Source organism: Aegilops tauschii, chromosome 3 (assembly GCF_002575655.3).
Source record: "Aegilops tauschii subsp. strangulata cultivar AL8/78 chromosome 3, Aet v6.0, whole genome shotgun sequence".
NCBI lineage: Eukaryota > Viridiplantae > Streptophyta > Magnoliopsida > Poales > Poaceae > Aegilops > Aegilops tauschii.
The window spans coordinates 613,822,799-613,843,895 of NC_053037.3; the positions used below are offsets into that span (position 1 = coordinate 613,822,799).

Below are 21,097 nucleotides of genomic sequence, written 5' to 3' on the forward strand. Positions count from 1 at the left end.
GGTCTACACACTTAAGGTTCGATGACGCTAGGGTTATAGGGAATAGATGTACGTGGTTACCGAATGTTGTTCGGAGTCCCGGATGAGATCCTGGACGTCACGAGGAGTTCCGGAATGGTCCGGAGGTAAAGATTTATATATGGGAAGTCATCATACGGTCACCGGAATAATTCGGGGGTTACCGGTATTGTACCGCGACCACCGAAGGGGTTCCGGGGGGTCCACCGGGAGGGTCCACCTGCCCCGGAGGGCCCTATGGGCTGTATGTGGAGAGGGACCAGCCCCTTAGTGGGCTGGGCGCCTTTCCCCTAGGGCCCCCCGCAGAGGGCGGTACTACCGCAGGTGAGCGCGGTACTACCGCTGCTACCAGCGGTACTACCGCCCCACTCACGGTACTGCCGCGCAAGGAACCCAAGCGGTACTACCGCGCAGCAGGCGGTACTACCGCAGGTGAGGGCGAAAACCCTAAAAGGGGGGGGGGCGGCCCCTTGCATTGGGGGGCAAGGCAACCCCCCTGGCCGCCGCCCCTCCTCAGATTGGATCTGAGGGGGCCGGCCCCCCCTCTCCCTTGCCCCTATATATATGTGAGGGGTGGGAGGGCAGCCGCACCCAAGTTCTGGCGCAGCCCTCCCCCTCTCCCAAGTCCTCCTCCTCTCCCGCGGTGCTTGGCGAAGCCCTGCAGGATTGCCACGCTCCTCCTTCACCACCACGCCGTCGTGCTGCTGCTGGACGGAGTCTTCCCCAACCTCTCCCTCTCTCCTTGCTGGATCAAGGCGTGGGAGACGTCACCGGGCTGCACGTGTGTTGAACGCGGAGGCGCCGTTGTTCGACGCTTAGATCGGAATCAACCGCGATCTGAATCGCTACGAGTACGACTCCTTCATCCGCGTTCTTGTAACGCTTCCGCATAGCGATCTACAAGGGTATGTAGATGCACTCTCCTTCCCCTCGTTGCTAGATTACTCCATAGATTGATCTTGGTGATGCGTAGAATTTTTTTGATTTCTGCTACGTTCCCCAACAAGTATTGGTACAACAGCTCTTTTCATTCATCCCTGCAGAACTTGCTACTACTAACCAAGAAGCAACTGAGTTCTTGGGGGACAAAAATACAATGTGGCAGCAGTTGAAAACCAATCTGGCCAATGCTAAAGCTCGAATGAAGAAATATGCTGACCTTAAACGATCTGAGCGACAGTTTTCAGAGGGAGACATGGTGTATCTCAAAATGCAGCCGTATTGTTTGAATGCTTTTGGTGCTCGTTCTCATATCAAGCTTCAGAGTAAGTTTTATGGACCGTTCCGAGTGATAGCAAAGGTGGGAAATGTGGCCTACAAACTGCTGTTGCCGGATAACGCGGCCATACATCCTGTCTTTCACGTCAGCCAACTCAAGAAACACTTGGGACCTCAGGCAATTCCTTGTGCTGACTTGCCTTTGATCGGGCCAGATGGACGTGTGCGCACTGAACCGTCCTGGGTGCTTGAGACGCGCTAGATACCTCGCAACAATGTTGTTGTGGTTCAGTGGTTGGTACAATGGGAGAACCTGCCTCCGGAAGATGCATCCTGGGAAGATGCAGATTTCATGAAAAAGGTGTTCCCGGCTTTCTTCAAGCAAACGGTGGATCGTTGGTTCAATCGCCAAGCTCCTTGAGGGCAAGTTCGCTCTCAGCGGGGAGTATTGTCAGGCCACAGCAAGCTGCAGTTCAACGCGGGCATCTTCAGTTAACGCACGGCCAGGATCAAAGCTCGAAGAAGGATCGGACGGCTCGCTGCGCTCGCCCTCCGAACGAACCGTTTCGTGTTACTGTTTAGTTTCCGTTGCCATACTGTTTACCGTCACCTGTTGTCGCCGGCTATATAAAGCCACTCCTCTCTCTTTGTAAGGCATGCCATTTTCTGTAATGATGAACTACCACACTTTACTGCTAATATAGATTCGCAAATTCGCCTCTGATACTCTCACACGTTCCTGGTGACGAACCCTAGTGCTCCGATCCCCAATTCTCTTAGCTCGATCTAGATCCGGGCATAACACCGCCGGTCAACCTCCCGCCGCCCCACGCCGTCCCACCGCCGCCCGCCGTCCCACCGCTGCCCTGCCTCTCCAGCGCGGCCCCGACCATCCTGGCCCTCGAGCGGCACCCCACGCCGTCCTGCCTCTTCACCACCGCCCCCACGCTCTCGTGCTCTCTCTCCGGATGGCCACCTCTCTCCGACCAGCCGTCGTGCGTGAGCGCCAGCGAGGCTGCCGCCGCAATGACTTTCCCGACGTCCCCCATCTCCACCGCCTAGCTCACGAACACATCAGGCAGCGGCGGCGGGGCTGGCCAGGGGCACCGATGCACATTTGAGGTACAGCTCATCCATCCATCCCCCCCCCCCCCCGCTCTCTCTCTCTCTCTCTCCTGCCGGCGTGCTGTGACTGTTGGGGAGCAGGGAGCTCCGGCGGCGGGGACTGGGGCTCCGGCAGTGGAGAACGGGGAGATCTCCGGCGGTGGGGGAATGAGGAGAGCTTCTGCGAGCCCCTCTGTTCTCCCTCTCTCTCTGCGACCTGACTTTCATCGCAATCTTGTTTTTCCTGCAGGTGCACAGAGGAACACTGGTAATATTGAGCCGACGAAAGGGAAGTACCAAAAGCGACCAGTTTGTGGTATTTGATCTACACAGCAGACTATTTGCCGGTGAACCAAACGCCACCGTTTTGCATAAGGTGCGTGGAGTGGAATGTTCGGTGTTTATTTTTGCTTTTTAGTACTATACGATTTCTTGAGTCTGGCTGTTCAATTCAGAATTTATATGAATACCTGAAATGATAGATAGAGTAGGAAATTGTATCAAACAAACATATGTTGTACATGAAAATGGGGAGCTTAATATCTAGGTGATGTTTTGTAACTAATTTGGCTCCACCATTCAAAAAAAAAACTAATTTGGCTCCCAAGATTTATCGAAGTTGTTATCTTAGTGCTTTCCTAGCGTCTCCCAGCCAATGCAGCGGGTGAACAATAATTGAATGTTTTGCTTAGGCTTCAGTTCTTATGCCACTTTTTCTTCAGAAGGCTACACCGTGGGGCTCATCTTCAAGAGACCATCCACCTGACGTGCTTGCTGCAACCACACAGGTGAGCTTCTCTGCCCCACTCAAGTCCAGAGGCCCTCCATATGTGTGGATGTCATGAATATGTGGAGATGCCTCCTTATGTTTGGCACTGCTTTTATACTGTCTGATTTGATTGTTTACTAGGATTCTTGCTCCCAACGAGTCAGCTTCCAGCAGCGGCGCAGCGATCCTCCTTCCATGCTTGTCACTGCATCCTCCACCAGTTGGTGAGTCAACCACAACTTTGATCTGTTCTATTTATGGCCATATCTATCTTTATGATGTGTACTGCCATTGAATTGGTTCTATGATTCTTCCTTTCTTTTCTGAGCCACTTTAAGATCTATTTACAGTACTTGCATTAATTCCTTGCGTTATTTGGTTCTGATATTATCCATTCAGGATTTACCTTTTCTAAAAAAAATCCATTCAGGATTTAGTGCTGATTTGGTAGTAACCAAGTGTGAAGCTAAGCTACTATGGATAAAAGTTGGATGGATGCGCCTAGGTATAATGCAACATATTTTAAAGTTTATTAGATGCTGAAACCAGATACAACACTGTGCACATGTACGCTTGCATGTAGGCATACAGAGAAGTACTTACAAGGGCTCGCCAGATTCCTAGGCTATGCATTTCTCAATCATGGCATGCTGTGGCCTCATCGGTATATATTTTTCCTGTTAAAGCTACTGATGTTTCACTTACTCTTTGATCTCCCAAACCAAACACCCGTGTGTAAAATGTTACCTTTACTAGTTCGAACCAAACAGAACTATGAATTGCCCGTTACATCCTAAATCCCACCATGATCCAGTTACATTACCGTTTGTGTTACCCCCACCCGAACCAAACACATCCCCAGTGTCATAGGAGGACAAGCAGCACTGGAAGTTGAATGGAATGATTGGTCCACTATAGCTATCCGACTGTGACCTCCTGGTCCAGGAAGCCTCTTAAATTTTGGTAGGCAGTCCATCTGTGCTTGCCAATGTGAATTACCTCCACAAAAAGGTTCTCCATTACCAGAAATCCCGGGCTGACCTCCCGGCAGCTTGCTCCTCAGTACTTTTGTCGTCACTAATTTGGTCAAGGAACTTCTATTTTGTCAGCATCCAGTACTGGAGCTGCAGAATCATTGTGCATCTTTACAAGTTACAACTCCGCATAAAATAAGGCAACCTACATATAGAAATGGTCCATTGCCCTGACAATGTTCAAGAAAAACAAAGTGTAGAGCATTCATAGTTTCATACTATAGATACACATGGCAACATAACATAAAACAGAAGATAAGCGACATCACATGAGTAGAATAAAAAGGAATTCAACACATTGCCATGTTCCCGTTTCAAATATCAGTACACTAGAAAAGGCTACAGGACTCAACTATTCAAAAGTAACAGGATTATGTACAAATGAGACATATCAGATTACCATCCCAACTTGTTTCTCTCATATTGTTCCAGCAAAACAATGTAGAAGTGGGATTGAACTTACCTAATTTGTTTTTGGTCATGAATACATTTGTAGGTATCTAGATTAGCACTATCAAGTTGACAAACTTAAATTTCTCGGCCAAGAAAATGACTTCATATTTGTCATTTAAAAAAACAGAAGGTGAGCTGCAGGGAAAGATCAGCCTACTAGTGTTTATCCTCTCTTCGTGTTTAAACATCCACAGGAGTGGATTTCTAAAACGATATCTTTGACATAAATTTTTTTTTTGGTTTTTAGATAGTATCTTTGCACTTGTTAGTCTGGTACTGTTATAATATATAAATAAGATATTAGAGGATTTTTAGATTTAACTAATGCATCTCTTTTCTTGCCCTATTCATTGATTGTTCCTGCATCAGCAAGTTGTCACTTCTGTGAGATTTATGCTTACATTTACTTATGCCGTATACCTTGCAGAATCACAGGATAACAGACCTTGGTGTCTCAAAAAGACAGGTAATACTATCTTAAATTCTCTGTGATTAGTAACGCTACATGAGCATATATGACACATCTTCCTTCCCTTTGAATGATATAGCAGGGCACTCGGAACCGTCATTCTTGGACATATCTGGAACCGTCAGTATCCATAGCAGAATATAGCTCTAGCAACAGTTGTTGCTTTGTCAGACAGGTATTTTCAGATCATTGGTGTCTGGTATCTTGCTGATCTGAACATATGGTCAAGTAATAGCAACATTGAGGTAGAATATGGTTGAGCAGGGACTTCATGATTTTGGCCCATCTCCTGTTTGATGTGTAAACTAAAGAATGATTATTAAATATGATTATTGGTTGCCGCAAAAAAAATGTTTTTTCAAAGTTTATTTTTTGTTTCTGTTTATGTTTGCTGGATATGAATAATTCATTTAAGCTATTGTTCTTGGATCGAATAGCTACCCTATTACAATCGTGATCGATTGCCTACAACATGGGAGAGCGCATGAAGATCATCCATGCAGTATTTGTACTACTTCTTCTTGTATGCCTCGCTACTCATGGGCAATGTAGGTGTCACTACTCTTGTCGTATTTCCTTTTTAATGATATCCTCTAATTTTCTTGTTTTCTATTTTTATTAGCCTTGAATATTAATGCTATGTTTGTTTCAATAATTTTACAGGCAATGGCAGAGGCCTCCGAGACAATGACCCTGATACCTGGTGCAAAAAGAGTGCAAGTATTCCAATATGCAACCCGGATAAAGATAGATGCTACTGCTGTGTAGGAAATTGGCAATGCTACAAGACAATGCAGGAGTGCGATGATAAGTGCTCACTTCCACCATCTTCGGTGGCAATCCCCTCCTCTTCTTGTAGGCTTCGCTCCCCATGGGCAATGTAAGGGGTACCTCTTCTCATTTTGAATATTAATGTTAAGTATTCTCATTTTAATTATATCACTATGAGTGTAGGTTGTGTCACGGTCTGCATATTAATTGAGGTTGTCAAGTGACCTTGCTACTACATTTATAGATAATTTTAAAAATGACTACATGACAGTTTTATAGCTTGTAATAACATGTTGTCGCCGTAGTACATCATGATTTTTTTTATTGAATAGCTACCACCACAATAGACAAAATTACCAGCTTGTTTAGTAAATAATTGCCATCATAGTGGCACTATTCATGTAGTTGTCAATTTATTTCGCAAAAGTCAATTTATCACCTTGTTCACTATAAATTAACCACCACCTTTCCATGGATTATCAAATTATTTTGTAAGAAATTACCACCATCGTAGTCATGATATTACTATCTAGTTTTAGTGAAAAATTACCTGCATAGTAGTCATGCAGCTACCATCTTGTGTAGTAAAAAGTTGGCACTGCAGTATCGTTGCATGAGAGAAGTGTTGGGGTGTCAATTCCTGAAGTGAAATCATGGCAACTTCTACAACCCGAACCATGATCAAGTGATAATACAAATTTAGCAAGCTTTAACTGTCTTGGCAACATTTTCAAGTACTTGGTGGCAAATTCAATGTTTCAGTGGTGGCAACTTATGTATTGACAACATGGTTGCTTTGTTCTTTAAATTTAAATGCATGCGCCACGGTTTAATCGGATTATACTTGGTAGCTAACCAGGAACAGTTTAATCTGGGGGCACAAGAGAAGTGTTGGGGTGTTGATTCTTAAAGTGAAATCGTGGCAGCTGTACAATCCGAACCATGATCTAGTGGTAATACAAAATTAGCTAGCCTTAACTTGCTTGGCAACTTTTTCAAGTACTTGGTGGAAAATTCAATGTTTCAATGATGGAAACTTTTGCGCTCACAACATGGTTGCTCTATGTCTCTTTTCCACAAATTTTCTTTGTAACTCGATGTCTATTTTCCCTCCGCGTGGGACCTACATCACACGCGAAGTCTGATTGGTGAAGATTTTGGAATCAGAGTAATTTGAGTACGCTCACTTAGATGCATGCATTTTTTATTTTGCATAGTTTGGATTGAGACAAAGTAGGAGATTTTTTTAGATTTTCCAGTAAGTGTTTTGGTCCCAGTGAGGTATTTTGGTGACAATTGATTGATCAAGGCAGTAAAAAGCCAAACTTTTGGCCTGTTAGTGTGACAAGAGCAATGGGTTGCTTATGCCTGGTTCAATTGTTAGGCACAGGTGGCACTCAACACAATGGCATGACAACTGTTGAACCACACATTAGGTAAATCACAGTTCTTGTTTGTGGTTACTTCTGTGTTAATAGCATGTCAACTTAGGATGTATGTCCATGGTTAATTGTGTCCTTAAACTAGCATTTTTGGTTAATTTGGCTTATGAAAAGCAAATTGATGTTTGTTTTCACCACAGGGCACGAGTTTTCGGGTAGATATACAGTAGATGGATGGAACACATGGAATATCTACCAGAAGACGGTGGTATACGTCCAGGCATGTAGAAAGTTATGGTAGTTTTTTTCTTTATCATGGCAACTTTGTGTGTTTTAGTTATATACATGAAATCCTCGACATGTGGGGCTTCTATTATCTAGATCATGGCAATTTCCTCTGTTTAGCTATATATATGAAGTTCATGTATGTGTGGCACTTTTATTATGAAGATCATGGCAAATTTTTGCGTATCAAGTCATATAGCAGTTTTATTATAAGGATAAACTCTCTCAACTTTTGTCGTTTTGTGATGTTTTCACGAACATACATGGGTAATTTCTGATCATTTTGTGCTCCACAAATGATGCTCATCTTAAAGTGTTTTTTTTTTCTGTCAGATCCATACAGCTTTTGGGTTATAATTTTTGTACTCCCTCTAAACTAATATTTAGTGATCTAAAATGTTTCCATGGTTCTTGGTTTCATGCTGAATCTCAGATTTCATGCTTGTTTTGTTTTCTGAAGAAGGTACGACGCGGAACAGCTAAGTATGCCAGGAGCAGATCCCAGCCTTTCAGGCTTGGTTTTTGTTTTGTAGGGAACTAAGCTCGACTTTATTGATTAACAACGAAGTTCATAGGGATGATTACAGTATCACGAGGTTTGTGCTTGAACTGGCATTCATCAGAACCAGCAACCCGTGCGATCTCGGATAATAGTGCGGCAGCTTCCTCCCGTCTTCCTTGATATATCATTAACAACTGTCAAACAATTGGATGCTATCAGTAGGACATGCACGAGGAGATCATCAGCGAGGGCTCACGTTTTTTATTTTTAATTTTTGAGAAACACCCTGAACTTGATAGCAGATGAACCCAAGAAAACACCCTGATGCATCAAAGCCAGTCCCGGGTTGCGGCCTAAGCCATGCAGATTGTCTTATCTAGCAGCTACTCCATGTGCTCGCCTACAGCGCACAACATATGGGGCAGGCCCAGCAACGTCATTCTTCAGGGGTAAACATTCCAACAAACCACTTCATCCTCAAATACTCCCTCCGTTCCGATTTACTCGTTGTGGTTTTAGTTCAATTTGAACTAAAACCACGACGAGTAAATCGGAACGGAGGGAGTACCTGTGTATACCTGGAGACAGTAAACTCGAAGAAATGTGCATCTGCTATACATACCTTGGGAGTTATTGATGCAGCAACACGTGAAGCAATTGCATGCCGAGAAGCTTTGGCGCTAGCTCATGATTTTTCTTTAGCTTAGGTGTTCATTGCCTCAGATAGCAAACAGCTTAGGTGTTTGCATGCCGAGGGAGTTATACAAGCATTTTTTTTGCGAGGAAGTTATACAAGCATCATGAAGGAAATTATTCAGGCTTCAGCTGAGTTCACCTCCTGTTCTTTCATCTTTGAGGGACTACTGGAGTCCAGCATCGAGGCCCATAGTCTCGCTAAATCCGCTCTAGATCTTTTTGAGGGCTGCCACCTTTTGCTCCTTCAGCCGCCTGATATAAATGCCATCCCTATGAATGTTATCATTGATCAATAAAGTGGAGCGGTTTTAGCCTAAAAAACATCTACGCCACAGCATTATTCTTGTTTCCCCCCTCAATTCTTTTAGATAAACTGCGGAAATATATTTTAGAGATGCATGATTACTTTTTTTAACACGTGAATGTTTTTCAAAACATAAAATATCTTTTTTTACATACATCAACATTTTTCTAGATACAATTTTTGTAAGGTATCTCTTATTTTTCATAAGTTCCTCATTTCATGCAATTCTTGAAAACACACACATGTTTTTTACATATCCAATGATCATTAAAAAATAAACGGTGCACTTCTTCGAAGAAATGATGAAATCTTTGAAAAACTCGATGAACAATTTTTAGATACAAGGAAATCAGTTTTTAATACACCATGTTTAAAAAAAACAAAGAACAGGCCGTAGATGCATGGCGAAAATTTTGTAATACACAACAAATAAATTCTGACACATGTTAAACATATTTTAAAGACATATGCTGGGTATATTGCTTAAATACTCGATGAAACTTTTTAAAGAATACTATGAACATTTTATAATACATGACGACAAATTTGTATTACAAGATGAACATTTTTTAAATATGCAAAGAACCTTTTGAAAATACATGATACACATATTTTATTATGCATTGAATATTTTTAATATACAAGTAAAACCTTTTAAAGTACATGATGGATATATTTTTAATACATGGCAAACAATTTTATTACAAAATGAACATTTTTTAAATAAGCGAAGCACCTTTTCAAACTACATGATGAATTTTTTTAATAGAAGTTGAATATTTTTCCATACAAGAATGGCCTTTTTAAAGGGCATGATGAATTTTTTTAATACACATTGAACATTTTTTAATATGCACTTAACTTTTGTAAAAATACTTGATGAACCTTTTTAAAATACTTGATGAACATTTTTGATAAAACACTATGAACATATTTTATATGAGATGAACATAAAAACAAGGACATAAAGAAAAGCAAAGGAAACCAAAAAAAAAAGTAAAAGGTAAAATTAAATAAATAAAGTAAAGATTTTTAAAATACACATTGAATTTATTTATATACATGATGAATATTTTAAAAAAATATGATGGATATTTTTGAAAGAATGATGAACAATTTTTGAAAAAATGATGAACATTATTTGGAATACGTCATAGCAATTCTGAAACTTAATGCAAATTTTTAAATACCAGGTGAACATTTTATGGACACATCATGAAAATTTCATAAAATAAACTCTGAATATTTTTCAACAATACATGAAGAAAACTTTTAGAAGCGCAATGAGTAATTTTAATAAGCATGATGAACATTTCTTGATGTACATGATAAACAACTTATTGTCCGCGATTAAATATTTGAAAATACATGATGTAAAATGTTCATGTTCAAAAACATTGTAAATGAAATAGCAGAAATGGAAAATTAAAAACAGAAATAAAAGGAAAAGAAACTAGAAAGCATAAAAGAAGCAAAAAAAGTATACAGAGTATAAAAATACAAGATAATAAACGACAGACAAAGCAAAAAGGAATCCGGAGACAAGCACGTAACTGGACATACCCACCTAGCTGTGCAAAGAACTGGATGATATTGAACTTAAATCCCATGGAAAATAAACCAGAGCACTACTAGGCTGGCCCAAGTTGCATCAGACTATCGGCAAACGCCATATAGAACTTGCAGTAAGCGGGATATATCTTTTGTGGTGGAGGATATTTGTTGCTGGTTCCGCTTTGATGCACTATGAAGACCAACCAAAAATCTCTAGACAAATGCGGGCGCTATATCACGTGTAATGGGAGACGTAGCTCTGCCTTGGGAGTAACTAGTTAACGAGCGCTCCTTCAGGAGCCTCGCAACGATCAGCGTCATTTGGCGCGCTCTTAGCCATTCGCCACGTGTTGCGCTCTGGGCGCTCTCTCCAGATTTTTTTTATTTTTTTTACGCACGCGTTTTCGGCTTTTTAAACGGTTTTTTCCCGGTTTTTTTCGACGTTTTGGTTTTCCCCCGGTCTTCCTTAGCATTTCGACTGCAAGAAAAAACGCGTCTACTTTTTTTTTCTTTCGTGAAAAGTCACGTTTTTTCTTTCGCGAGAGGCATGGTTGTGCTTTAGCGAGAGTCACGGCCGTGCCTTTCGGAAACGAAATAAAAACGCGTTTTTTTGAATTTTTTTTCTTTCGCAAGAGTCACGGTTTTACTTCCGCGAGAGGCACGATTGTGCTTTCGTGAGAGTCACGGCCGTGCCTCTCGGATAGGGAAAAACAAAACGCGTTTTCTGTTTTTTTTCTTTCGCGAGAGTCACGGTTTTGCTTCCGCGAGAGGCACGGTTGTGCTTTTGCGAGAGTCACGGCCATGCCTCTCGGAAAGGGAAAAAAATACGCATTTTCTATTTTTTTTCTTTCCACTAGAGTCACGGTTTTGCTTCCACGAGAGGCACGGTTGTGATTTCGCGAGAGGCACGAGCGTGCCTCTTTCGGAAAGGGAAAAAACCGTGCTCCCGGTTTGGTTTTTTCGTCCTGTTTTTTTTCGGGATCTAGGTTTGAAGATCTCGACGCGAGGAATCCAATGGTGAAAATGGTTTGAGATTTGGACACACGGTTTAAGAGATAAAACGTTTTGAATAAAAAAATCTACGAAAAAAGGGAAAACTCCCGGGTTGCGACAAGTGGCGCGCTGCATGTGCGCCACTTGTCGTGACCTGGGAAGATGGTGTGTTCTTTGCAACGAGTACTCCTTAATTAGTGATTTCGCTCTGCCTTGCCTCTCGTGCGAGCTGCTGAATCGTCTTAGTGGGCAGCCTAGCAAAGCGATTTTCGGTTGTGGAACCTTCCACCGGTTTTGCTAGTTTTAGGAAGGTTCAATATGTTCTTTTCACATGTTTTTTCTTTATGGTTTTTATTTTTATTTTTTCCATTTTGTTTTTTCCGTTTCTTATTTTTCCTTTTTTTCTTCCAAATACATGTCCATTTCTTAATACATGTTATACATTTTTCATCAGACGTTGAACATTCTTCTGATACACTTTGACCATTGTTTTAACATTTTTTTTAAATGTCAATAGGTAAACATTTTTTGAATCGTACAAATTACTTTTAAAATCATGTGAATACTATTTCCATTGTATAATATTTTTAAATGTCACAAACTTATTTTCTCAACTACATGAGCATTTTTCAAATGTGATGAATAATTTTTAAATATCATGAACATTAATCTGAGTGTATGATTGTTTTAAATATGAACAGTGTTTTGCATTGTATAAACATTTTCTAAAATGTGACTAACATTTTCTTGAAACACCTGAGCATTTTAAGTATTTTACTAAAGGTGGTGTTGAATTTGCAAAGGTGCAACAAGAAAGAACAATGAGCCTATGGCTAATGCTCGCACTCACGTTTTGTCACTGTTTTCACTCCATACTTTGGTATGTTCTACTTATGGGTAATGGAAGGATACAAAGACTTGATGAAAATTTCTACTATTGTTTCCTTGGCTACTCTCTCCTATCCAAAAGAAGTGTCACAGTTTTGAACAGAGGTTAGTTCAAAACAGTGACATTTTTTATGGATCGGAGGGAGCAGTATTTTTCTTAGTACAGAGCAAAAGAATGTGTCTTCTGGTCACCTACAATAAAATTTCTTCCTTTTACCTACATTATCATTTCTTATTCTTCTCTCCAAAACACAAAAAATGCAAAGATATGAGATAAACACATGATATATATTCTACTAATAATCATTTATCGATCAGCAGGCTGGTACGAGATGTTAAAATGGGTTCCTATTTGTCTACCATTGTTCTTCTATTTAAAAAGTGTTAATTTCATCGATTTCTTGCTTATATGTATACTGATTGCAGATTTGCTGAAATTTCAGTTTGCAAAACCCATGATCCAACCCATGCTTTGTCTTTATACTACTGCTGGCTTTGTCCTTCCAAATAGATGAATGCATGAAGGGACTGACATAACTACTACAGATGCTTATTTGTTGTCAACACTAGATGAGATTTGGCAAGTGACTATATTCACATGATAGTCTTGTTTTTGAACTAGCTCATGCGCGTCTTTCATATATGTGCTGGCCGCATGAAGTTGCAAATTTCTTTCTCTCACATAAGGGAAATATTGAGCACTCTCACCGAAGCCTTTGACAAATGGTCTTGTCTGGGAATAAACTAAGATTCAAATTACGCCAATTATTGTGGTCTTTTAGCTAGGTTCATATAGCTTAAAAATATATATTTCTTTAAAGGTGTGACATGAATTTTGCATGTAAGTATAATTCCCCATGCATTGTTTATCTAATGCCACCGATGGATCACTTGGACAGGATATTTTAATTTGAAATGTTGATTTTTAGTTGTTTACTATTTTCTTAGAAGACATAAAAGGGCACCAAGACTGTAAATTTTGGATATACATAGTGTTTTTTCAATAGAAGAAGACAAGGAAATTCATGAATTATCAGTTTATATTCTTTGCGACTTATCAATTTAAGTGAAATACTTGATGTAACTTTAAACATATGTGATTTTTTTGTGAATCGAACATATTACTTTTGATTATTATTAATTAGTTAAAACTTAGCTTTGAAATGTTGTCTAGAGCTTCAATGATATCTCGGGAGACACGTGGCCTTCTGAAAATTTTAATCTGGAAGAACTTTAGTACATTGTCAAAGCTTATCTTATCAAACTAAGGCTAGTTTAATTTGTCTGAATCATCTCTTTGCAAGATGAATGATTGTAGCTTCCTCTCTATCTTTTTATTTCACTCCAAATTGAAGATGTCAAAAGACTCGATGGGGAGATGATTCGCCTCACAGTCGGGACAATTCGCCACGATCGTGAGATTGATACGTCTATTTTGCATCATGTTTTCCTACTATTATTTATTATGTTTTGGGTTGTTATTTCACTTTATGATGCAATTTTAATGCCTTTTCTCTCTTATTTTGCAAGTTTCTCATAAAGAGGGAGATTGCCGACAGCTGAAATTCTGGACCTGAAAAGGCCACAACAGAGATGAATATTCTCTAGAGCTCCAAACAACCTGAATATTTTGGTTGGATCAATCATCATGTTTAATCTGTTAATCATGACTTACATACCAAATCTCTGGAATAGTTTCTTCACTATTATCAAAGGGCAGCCCAGCTCTCGTGATGGGGTCGCTGTCCTGCCCAGCTAAACTCTCTGCAGTGTTGCGCACCTCTCTTTCTTGAACGGGATAATCTGCCCCACATGTTATCGCTTGAATTGCTACACTTTGTCACATTAATTGCGTGCTTGTTTGGTGAAAATTTATGAAAAAGACTGGGGTGCATGTGCGCAGAACAATGTAGTACTCCCTCCGTCCGGAAATACTCGTCGGAGGAATGGATGTATCTAGATATATTTTAGTTCTAGATACATTCATTTGCATGCATTTCTCCGACAAGTATTTCCGGACGAAGGGAGTAGTTCAGTAGAAAATGTCATTGTTATCAAACACAATAAGTGTCGTGGTAAGCGCGAGCGCTAGTTGTGTCCACGTAGATTTTAGTGTTCCAGGGTGAAAGCGCGTTAATGAGAGAAAAAAGAAACGAGAAGGGAAACGTCTACGTCTCATTTCCTTCTCTATGAAGGAACTCCATCGAGTCGCCCACTCTAGGCCTCCCCTGGACCCAAGTCCGAAGCACGCCGCCTCGTCCAGTCCTACTCTCCCTATATCAGCCTCCCTCACGCCATCGACTGCCACGCTCACAGCCGAGCCACCACCGCAATGGCGCCCCCTCTCCGCCTTCGCCCGGAGCTGCTCGCCCATCTCTACCTGGATCTGCTCAAGCACGAGGCTGCTGCGGCGGAGCATAGCATGCGAGGTGAGTGCTCTAATCTAATTGGATCGGATCGAATCCCACCGCCCCGTCCGTCTAGCTCGTCATGGCCGATGATCACGTCGACCGGGACGCGTCTCTGCCCAAGCAGCGACGATGATGGAGGGAGCCGTCAACGCCGGTCAGCTATCGATGGATGGGCTCGCCGGGTTGCCGTTCCTCGGGGCCAGCCCCTCCCGAGGCCCCTCTGGGCTGCCGCCAGTGTGGGAGGCGTCTGTGGCCGTGCGGGCTGGGGACAGAGCGGCGGGGCCCATGCCTGTTTCCGCGACACCGTTCCTCCCCTCTTGCCGCTGCTGACTCCGTCTCTTCTCCCCTTCTGCGGCTGCCGCCACAACTTCCGTCCTTCCTTTTCGGCTCTTCCCAGTTCCCACCCGCCTCCTCTGCCCCGTGCCGGTGGCCACCTCCTCCATTGTTCCAACTCCTTTGCCAGCCTCCTCCTCTATCACATGCCACTGACGATGCTTAGGTCCCTCGGGGACGCCTTGTTCTTGTCGTTGATGAGAGGAGGAGAGGAGCGGCTGCTGCAGGCGGTGGTGTTGCCCCGTACGGTGTCCAGTGGCCCCCAGGTTCATCGGTCCCTGCGGCTAGGATTTAGAGGTTGGAGACTTGGTGCACGCCGCCAACGACGTGCTCTCCTCCTCCGTCCTCGTCTGCGTCCAAGGGCCCTTCTTCCGGGCGAAGATCGTTGAGTCCCAGGCACATCCTCATGGGAAGACCCCATCCTCCCACTTCATCATCCCAAGGTCTGCTCATTTGTCTTTTTATTTATTGTTTGTCACATTAAATCAGTTGCTGCGTCAACTGGTTCTGAAGGCGATGTGATCTTCATGTTTTGAAGGGTTTTCCATGTCAAATAATGCCTTGGATTAGTAGTTGAACAAGATGCAATACTAACTTTCTCATGCTAAAGGATTTTTTGCCTATGCACCAAGCATCGTCGATTCATATTGCATATATCATGTATTTTGTATAGTTCACTACCAGTAAAAGTACTGATTGCAGCACCGAAGAGGTCCAGCAGTCTGTGTTATCGTCCTCGTGCCTTCGCATGGGGCGCCGAAGAGAAGGCCGATCAGTCCGTGGTGTCTTCATCCTCGCCGTCCGAGCTGGTATGTTGTGCTCCTTTCCCCGCTCCGCCACCTCGGCTACTCCACCACCACGAGATACGAGCATGGCATTGCCATGGCTGGGTTTGGTGTTACACTGCTGGTATGGTAGATAACTGTGTTGAAATATATCTTTCATAGTGTCTGTACCTGTTTCTTCTCAGGCATAATTTTTGTAATGCATTTTACATAGTGAAAATATCGCTAATTATTCCATGGTTTGTTGTATATTTTTTTAATTAGCCTGCCTGTTTTGCATATGTACCCTTTGCCTAGACAAAAGATTGTTTGCTGCTACCTTAGAAGTTAATTATACTAGATGATACCCCGCGCGCTGCGTCGGGAATCGGTTGCGCCTCAAGAAATCCAAATTTGTGATTTCACCGGCAATACGTCATCGAGAATGTCAAGGACAGGGGAAGGAGTTGCATCACATCTTGCCTGGTACTCACAAATTGAAGAGAACAACATAAAACAAACCAATCATGTGTTTGAAAATGTTATGTAGGATTTAGTTTTATTGACTGGGTACTCTTGCTACTTGAAAGGATAATGGAAGAAAGTCTAATGGAGACATTCAACAAACCAATCAATTGCAGGTTTGCACTCGTAATTGCATTACATATCTCCTGGCACTTGCAAATTGCACGCGCACAGAGATAGGGAGAGAGATTGATCAGATTAGATAACACAACCCCCGCAAAAAAAGATTAGATAACACAAAGAAGAGTAGATGCATGATGTTCAAAAAGAGAAGAAGAAGAGTATATGCATACGGTTGCTTTTCTCACTGATTTTTCTTGTAGGTTATCATGTGCTCCCTTCATTACGTGGATGTGAAGCTGCTTTCCTTATGTATGTGAACACATCTAATCCAAAATTTAAAGCAATTGAATCAAACATAATTTAGATCGGATTCCTATAGTTCTTATATTTATAAATTTCAAATCACAAACATTAGTCTATTATTTCTATTTATTAATTGAACAGTGTTCCAATTTTTCACAGGTTGTAAAATCAGCTTTGTCCATCTTCTGGAGATATTCAATTGCTAAGCTTGATGTATATTTAAGTAGCGCATTTTTAGAAATATCCACCCATGTGCCAAGACCCATGAACACTTTCTTTAATTGTGGACTCCTTATTTACATACTTTTGAAACAAAATGAATAATCGCTAAGTATACCATACCAAATGGCACACCACAATGTCAATATCAAACCAAGTAACCTGATACCGTACTACAAATGTTCTAGTGAAAACACTAATTAATCAAGGGTTATTGTCATGTATAACTTAAGCTGGATAATGCAATTTGACACCCTTCATGTAGTACCCGACCAAATAGTTTTAAACATGCTAGAACATTCGTTCAGTCAATCAATCAACTACATGCCAATAGTCACGTGTTGGTGCTGGTCGGGCAAAAGGATTGCTGTAGCAATCAACTTCAGGTAAAGTAGAAACAAATCTTAAATGGATTAGAATATTCAATTTTGAGAGACAAAAAATGTGCATAGCACAAATAGTCAAAGATTTCGATCTGATTTGTCTGTGCATGGACAACGTGATGCAGGAATAGGGGCTTGTTTTCAACTTGTTGTAGCCTCGGTAGTACTGCATAAGAAAGTGCATTCTTGACGGAAAAAATCAACCAAAAGTAAGCCATTGAAATTATAACTCAACACGTACCCAACTTTTAATGTGTGTGTACCTTCAAATCATTTGGTCAAGCAATCAACCACGCATCCAGTATCCCAAAAACAAAGAGAGTGCTTTTAGTTGGTAATGCTAGCATACTTTTACCGAATAGAATCACCCGATCAGAAAACGTTGGCATAGTCTTGAGGATACTTGATGAGAAAACGTTGACTGAAACATGAGGAGTATGTCGACCACAACCTGTACTTCGCGATTCTGTGCAAGACAAAACGATGTAGACCACTGCTGGTCCGCTGGCACTGTTTCTCTAAGAAAGAGGTTATGGGTGGTAATAGAAGTCATGGATGAACTAATCTTCTGTACCGTGGACAAACGGGATTGCCTGCCTGCTTCTATTACCCCCAGCTTGTCCGAGGCCACCGGCGTGAGGAGACCCGGAGTAGAGCGCCCACTGGAATCAGGGCCACGACGGAGATGGCTGCATCTGGTGCATCCGAGGCGGCGAGCACGAGGAAGGCCCAAAGCGAGGAGGGGCGCGTCCAAGGACGCCGGCTCTAGGAGGGCCCGAGGCAGATGAATGGTGTGTGCACATGCTGATTGGGCTGCACGGGAATGGCTACATCAATCACTTCTTCCATGAAAAGATTTGTGCGGATCCAACGCGAGCGGACCGGAGGCAGTACTTTGGTGAGGGAGGAGGCGTTGGATGGACGGGGAGTTTGCGGAAGGCAGAGGGGACGGAGAAGGGGAAGTGGAAGGGGGAGGCCAACCTGCTCCTTCGGGCTTCCAAACTGTTGATGCGGCGAGCGATACAGAGCTTCTCAAGCGATAGGACACTAGTGCAGAACCGGTCATTAGTCCCGGTTCATAAGGACTTTTAGTGCCGATTCAGCACGAACCGGCGCTAAAGTGCCACCACGTGGCACGAGCCAGGCCCGGGTGCGGGTAGAACATTAGTACCGGTTGGTAACACCAATCGGTATTAAAAATTTGGGGGGGTTTGGGTTCTTTTTCATTTAATTTTGTGTTTTCCATTTAATTCTTTTTTGTTTGCTGGTTTTTCACCTGCCTCGTAGGAGTAAAACTTCCTTACGGTTACGCGGGGAAGATAAGCAGATACCTAGACTCAGCGAAGCAGAAGTTTAGCGGGATGAAGTCTCACGACTGTCACGTGCTGATGACGCAGATACTTCCAGTTGCAATCCGTGGGATCATGGACGCGCATGTCCGTGAAACGCTATTTGGCTTATGCAACTTTTTTGACGTCATCTCTCGGAAGTCGGTTGGCGTGAGGCAACTCAGAAGGCTACAGGAAGAGATCGTGATGATACTATGCGAGCTTGAGATGTACTTCCCGCCCGCATTCTTCGACGTTATGGTGCATCTGCCGGTCCATATCATGGAGGATATCATCCAACTTGGGCCGACGTTCCTGCACAACGTGATGCCGTTCGAAAGGATGAATGGTGTCATCAAAGGATACGTTCGCAACAGGGTACGTCCAGATGGAAGCATAGCCAAGGGCTTTCTGATCGAAGAGTGCATCTCCTTCTGCACGAATTATCTAGGCATCGAGAACCCCGTTGGTCTGCCCATCAACAGGCACCTCGGCAGGCTCGCTGGATGGGGTCACCGCGAGGGTCGCCGTGAAATGCATGTCGACTTCAAGGGTCAACTCGCCGACTTTGAAAGAGCAAACCTAGTCGCGCTACAACACATAGATGTGGTCGATCCTTGGGTGGTAGAGCACAAAACCTTTATTGAGAAGACGTACAATGAACGAGGCCAACAGAGGACGGACGGAGATATAATCAAAGAGCACAACTCATGTTTCACGCGTTGGTTCAAGGACAAGTTTCTGTCGTACCCTTTACATGAGGATTCTTCCGCGGAAGAAAAACTCATATTCGCCTTGTCACATGGCACCGAGCACAATCTGATGACCTATGAGGCGTACGATATCAACGGCTACACATTCTACACCGAGGAAAAGGACATGAAGAGCGATTATCAGAACTCCGGGGTAACGATGGAATCCTACACCGGTAACGACAAGGACAGATACTACGGAAGGATCGAGGAGATCTGGGAGCTGAGCTACGCTGGAGAGAAGGTCCCGATGTTCCGTGTCAGATGGGCCAAAAGCGTCCTAAAAGAAGACTTGTATTTCACCACCATGATTATATCCGAAGCCAAATCCAAGACCGCGGGCGCAAACGTCACCGCGAAAAATGAGCCATGGGTACTGGCTTGCCAAGTGGACCAATGCTTCTTCATTACCGACCCGTCAAAGCCCAGTCATGTTGTCGTGAGGAGAGGCAAAAGGAACATCATCGGAATGGATGGAGTTGCCAATGAGCAAGACTTCGACAAGTACGGCGACCCGAAGATGGAAGATGACGACGACGATGAAGTACCATACACCACAAGAAGAAGCAGGACCACCCTACCTAAAGGACATCCGTTCAAGAGAAGATCAATTCAAGGGGTTCCGGGGCTAAATTATACAACCGCGAGAAAGAAGGGCAAGAAGATTTTGAAAAGATAGCTAAGATCGAATCACGACGTGTCGGCCGTGTGTGTGTCAGTGGCAAGCTCAATCTTTGATGACTGTTATTTCATGTCACTTGATTTCAACCATGTCATCTAATTCTAAATCTTTGCACAATGGTTTTATCACTCCATTTGCATTTTCCTTTACTTTTATCTCAAATCTTAAATTATTACATGCAACTAAAAATCCAAAAAAATAAAAAAAGTTAGTAATGGCGCACCAGGAGAAGGTGCGCCATTGCTATCACGGTATTTACGGCGCACCCCTAAAAGGTGTGCCATTGATATGCCAATTTTTATGGCGCACCCCTAAAAGGTGCGCCATTGCTAACCCTCCCCCCACTAAAATATCCAAGACCCCGCCGTCCAACCGCGAGAAGCAATGCGGCCCCGTTCCTCGCGTGCGTGCAAGACCAGCGAGAGAGAGAGAGAGAGAGAGAGAGAGAGAGAGAGAGAGGAAGCCGCCGCGCAGCCGCCTCCGGTCTCCCCTCCCCCTTCCTCCGGCCGCCGCCTGCCGGTCCACCGCCGCCGCCTCCTCCTCCAGAAGCAAGGCCAGGGCTCCTGGTGCCCGGACGCCCGCCCGTCCGGCCCCCGCCGCCCGCGACCCGGCCGCGCCGTCCTCGCCCCCAGTTCGGGCGGATCTCGGAGGTGCAAGGTCTCTAGGGCTCCCGGCCGCCCCGCCGTTGCTGCGCCCCCTCAGGTACCCCGAAAAATCTCGGCTTTCTCTCTGGCGTGCTCCCGAGGGTTGTGTCGGGCGCCGAAATGGCTTGGCGAGAGCAGGGGGCTCCTTCCACTCGCGGCGGTTGCCTGCGCCGTGGGATGGATGGAGGCCGGATGTTTTCTTCGCCGGAAGCGGCGGGGGAGCGGGGGGCGCTTCGCTCGTAGTTGCGCC

General features: G+C 43.5%; 1 long non-coding RNA gene across 3 annotated transcripts; it reads left to right on the forward strand.

Annotated features, from left to right (window-relative positions):
• Nucleotides 1–1,903: 1,903 nt before the first annotated feature.
• On the forward strand, nt 1,904–7,846 carry LOC141042563 (uncharacterized). Of its 3 annotated transcripts, XR_012205767.1 has the most exons (10): nt 1,904–2,358; nt 2,591–2,716; nt 3,063–3,128; nt 3,251–3,333; nt 5,024–5,062; nt 5,148–5,240; nt 5,503–5,613; nt 5,729–5,945; nt 7,221–7,272; nt 7,419–7,846. It is a non-coding gene; the product is annotated as an uncharacterized lncRNA (long non-coding RNA). The 3 variants fall into 3 exon arrangements; XR_012205766.1 differs by lacking the exon at nt 7,221–7,272 and having other exon boundaries at nt 1,909–2,358; nt 5,145–5,240; XR_012205765.1 differs by lacking the exon at nt 7,221–7,272 and having other exon boundaries at nt 1,910–2,358.
• Nucleotides 7,847–21,097: the final 13,251 nt, after the last annotated feature.